This window comes from Heterodontus francisci, unplaced genomic scaffold (assembly GCF_036365525.1).
Source record: "Heterodontus francisci isolate sHetFra1 unplaced genomic scaffold, sHetFra1.hap1 HAP1_SCAFFOLD_83, whole genome shotgun sequence".
Lineage (NCBI taxonomy): Eukaryota > Metazoa > Chordata > Chondrichthyes > Heterodontiformes > Heterodontidae > Heterodontus > Heterodontus francisci.
This window is the reverse complement of record NW_027141917.1, coordinates 2,074,669-2,078,834: the sequence shown is the minus strand read 5'-3', so window position 1 is coordinate 2,078,834 and position 4,166 is coordinate 2,074,669.

Sequence of the window (4,166 nt, the reverse complement as noted above, 5' to 3'; positions counted from 1 at the left end):
TCTGTTTCCAAGGTTACTGACCGCCCTGTTTCCGGGGTAACTGACTGCCCAGTTTCCGGGGTAACTGACCGCCCTGTTTTCAGGATAACTGATCACCCTGTTTCCGGGGTAACTGACCACCCTGTTTCCAGGGTAACTGACCACCCTGTTTCCAGGATAACTGACTGCCCTGTTTCCAGGGAAACTGACTGCCCTGTTTCAGGGGTAACTGATCTCCCTGTTTCCCGGGTAACTGACCGCCCTATTTCCAGGGTAAATGACCGCCCTGTTTCCAGGATAACTGAATGCCCTGTTTCAGGATAACTGACTGCCCTGTTTCCAGGTTAACTGACTGCCCGATATCCAGGTTAACTGACTGCCCTGTTTCCAGGGTAACTAACCGCCCTGTTTCCGGTGTAACTGATCTCCCTGTTTCCGGGGTAATTGACCGCCCTGTTTCCAGGATAACTAACCGCCGTATTTCCGGGGTAACTGACCGCCCTGTTTCTAGGATAACTGATTGCCCTGTTTCCAGGATAACTGACTGCCCTGTTTCCGGGGTAACTGACTGTCCTGTTTCCACGGTAACTGACTGCCCTGTTTCCGGGTAAACTGACTGCCCAGTTTCCAGGGTAACTGAACACACTGTTTCCGACGTAACTGACTGCCCTGTTTCCAGGGTAACTGACCACCCTGTTTCCGGGGTAACTGACTGCCTTCTTTCCAGGGTAACTGACCACCCTGTTTCCGTGGTAACTGACTGCCCAGTTTCCAGGGTAACTGATCACCCTGTTACCGGGATAACTGACGTCCCTCTTTCCAGGATAATTAACTGGCTCTTTCCAGGGTAACTGACTGCCCAGCTTCCAGGGTAACTGATCACCCTGTTTCCGGAATAACTGACTGCCCTGTTTCCAGGGTAACTGACTGCCCAGTTTCCAGGATAACTGACCTCCCTGTTTCTGGGGTAACTAACCGCCCTGTTTCCAGGGTAACTGACTTCCCAGTTTCCAGGGTAATTGATCACCCTTTTTCCGGGATAAATGAATGCCCTGTTTCCGGGATAACTGTCTGCCCTGTTTCCGGATTAACTGACTGCCCAGTTTCCAGGGTAACTGACTGCCCTGTTTCCAGGGTAACTGACTACCCTGTTTACGGGATAACTGACTGCCCTGTTTCCAGGATAACTGAATGCCCTGTTTCCAGGATAACTGACTGCCCTGTTTCCAGGTTAACTGACTGCCCGATATCCAGGTTAACTGACTGCCCTGTTTCCAGGGTAACTAACCGCCCTGTTTCCGGTGTAACTGATCTCCCTGTTTCCGGGGTAACTGACCGCCCTGTTTCTAGGATAACTGATTTCCCTTTTTCCAGGATAACTGACTGCCCTGTTTCTGGGGTAACTGACTGTCCTGTTTCCACGGTAACTGACTGCCCTGTTTCCGGGTAAACTGACTGCCCAGTTTCCAGGGTAACTGAACACACTGTTTCCGAGGTAACTGACTGCCCTGTTTCCAGGGTAACTGACCACCCTGTTTCCGTGTTAACTGACTGCCCAGTTTCCAGGGTAACTGACCACCCTGTTACCGGGATAACTGACGTCCCTCTTTCCAGGCTAACTGACTGCCCAGCTTCCAGGGTAACTGATCACCCTGTTTCCGGAATAACTGACTGCCCTGTTTCCAGGGTAACTGACTGCCCAGTTTCCAGGATAACTGACCTCCCTGTTTCTGGGGTAACTAACCGCCCTGTTTCCAGGATAACTGACAGCCCTGTTTCCAGGGTAACTGACTTCCCAGTTTCCAGGGTAATTGATCACCCTTTTTCCGGGATAAATGAATGCCCTGTTTCCGGGATAACTGACTGCCCTGTTTCCAGATTAACTGACTGCCCAGTTTCCAGGGTAACTGACTGCCCTGTTTCCAGGGTAACTGACTACCCAGTTTCCAGGGTAACTGATCACCCTGTTTCCGGGATAACTGACTGCCCTGTTTACGGGATAACTGACTGCCCTGTTTCCAGGCTAACTGACTGCCCTGTTTCCAGGATAACTGATCACCCTGTTTCCGGGGTAACTGACTAATCTGTTTCCAGGGTTACTGACCGCCCTGTTTCCGGGGTAACTGACTGCCCAGTTTCCGGGGTAACTGACCGCCCTGTTTCCAGGATAACTGATCACCCTGTTTCCGGGGTAACTGACCACCCTGTTTCCAGGGTAACTGACCACCCTGTTTCCAGGATAACTGACTGCCCTGTTTCCAGGGTAACTGACTGCCCTGTTTCAGGGGTAACTGATCTCCCTGTTTCCCGGGTAACTGACCGCCCTATTTCCAGGGTAACTGACCGCCCTGTTTCCAGGATAACTGAATGCCCTGTTTCCAGGATATCTGACTGCCCTGTTTCCAGGTTAACTGACTGCCCGATATCCAGGTTAACTGACTGCCCTGTTTCCAGGGTAACTAACCGCCCTGTTTCCGGTGTAAATGATCTCCCTGTTTCCGGGGTAACTGACCGCCCTGTTTCCTGGATAACTAACCGCCCTATTTCCGGGGTAACTGACCGCACTGTTTCTAGGATAACTGACTGCCCTGTTTCCGGGATAACTGACTGCCCTGTTTCCAGGGTAACTGACTGCCCTGTTTCCACGGTAACTGACTGCCCTGTTTCCGGGTAAACTGACTGCCCAGTTTCCAGGGTAACTGAACACACTGTTTCCGAGGTAACTGACTGCCCTGTTTCCAGGGTAACTGACCACCCTGTTTCCGGGGTAACTGACTGCCCAGTTTCCAGGGTAACTGACCACCCTGTTTCCGTGGTAACTGACTGCCCAGTTTCCAGGGTAACTGATCACCCTGTTACCGGGATAACTGACGTCCCTCTTTCCAGGATAACTAACTGGCTGCTTCTAGGGTAACTGACTGCCCAGCTTCCAGGGTAACTGATCACCCTGTTTCCTGAATAACTGACTGCCCTGTTTCCAGGGTAACTGACTGCCCAGTTTCCAGGATAACTGACCTCCCTGTTTCTGGGGTAACTTACCGCCCTGTTTCCAGGATAACTGACAGCCCTGTTTCCAGGATAACTGACTGCCCTTTTTCCAGGTTAACTGACTGCCCTGTTTCCAGGGTAACTGACGGCCCTGTTTCCAGGGGAACTGACTGCCCTGTTTCCGGGGTAACTGATCACCATGTTTCCGGGGTAACTGACTAAAATGTTTCCAGGGCAACTGACTGCTCTGTTTCCACGGTAACTGACTGCCCTGTTTCCGGGTTAACTGACTGCCCAGTTTCCAGGGTAACTGAACACACTGTTTCCGAGGTAACTGACTGCCCTGTTTCCAGGGTAACTGACCACCCTCTTTCCGGGGTAACTGACTACCTGTTTCCAGGGTAACTGACCACCCTGTTTCCGTGGTAACTGACTGCCCAGTTTCCAGGGTAACTGATCACCCTGTTTCCGGGATAACTGACGTCCCTCTTTCCAGGATAACTAACTGGCTGTTTCCATGGTAACTGACTGCCCAGCTTCCAGGGTAACTGATCACCCTGTTTCCGGAATAAATGACTGCCCTGTTTCCAGGGGAACTGAGTTCCCAGTTTCCAGGGTAATTGATCACCCTTTTTCCGGGATAAATGAATGCCCTGTTTCCGGGATATCTGACTGCCCTGTTTCCAGATTAACTGACTGCCCAGTTTCCAGGGTAACTGACTGCCCTGTTTCCAGGCTAACCGACTACCCAGTTTCCAGGGTAACTGATCACCCTGTTTCCGGGATAACTGACTGCCCTGTTTACGGGATAACTGACTGCCCTGTTTCCAGGCTAACTGACTGCCCTGTTTCCAGGATAACTGATCACCCTGTTTCCGGGGTAACTGACTAATCTGTTTCCAAGGTTACTGACCGACCTGTTTCCGGGGTAACTGACTGCCCAGTTTCCGGGGTAACTGACCACCCTGTTTCCAGGGTAACTGACCACCCTGTTTCCAGGATAACTGACTGCCCTATTTCTAGGGTAACTGACGGCCCTGTTTCAGGGGTAACTGATCTCCCTGTTTCCCAGGTAACTGACCGCCCGATTTCCAGGGTAACTGAATGCCCTGTTTCCAGGATAACTGACTGCCCTGTTTCCAGGTTAACTGACTGCCCGATATCCAGGTTAACTGACTGCCCTGTTTCCAGGGTAACTA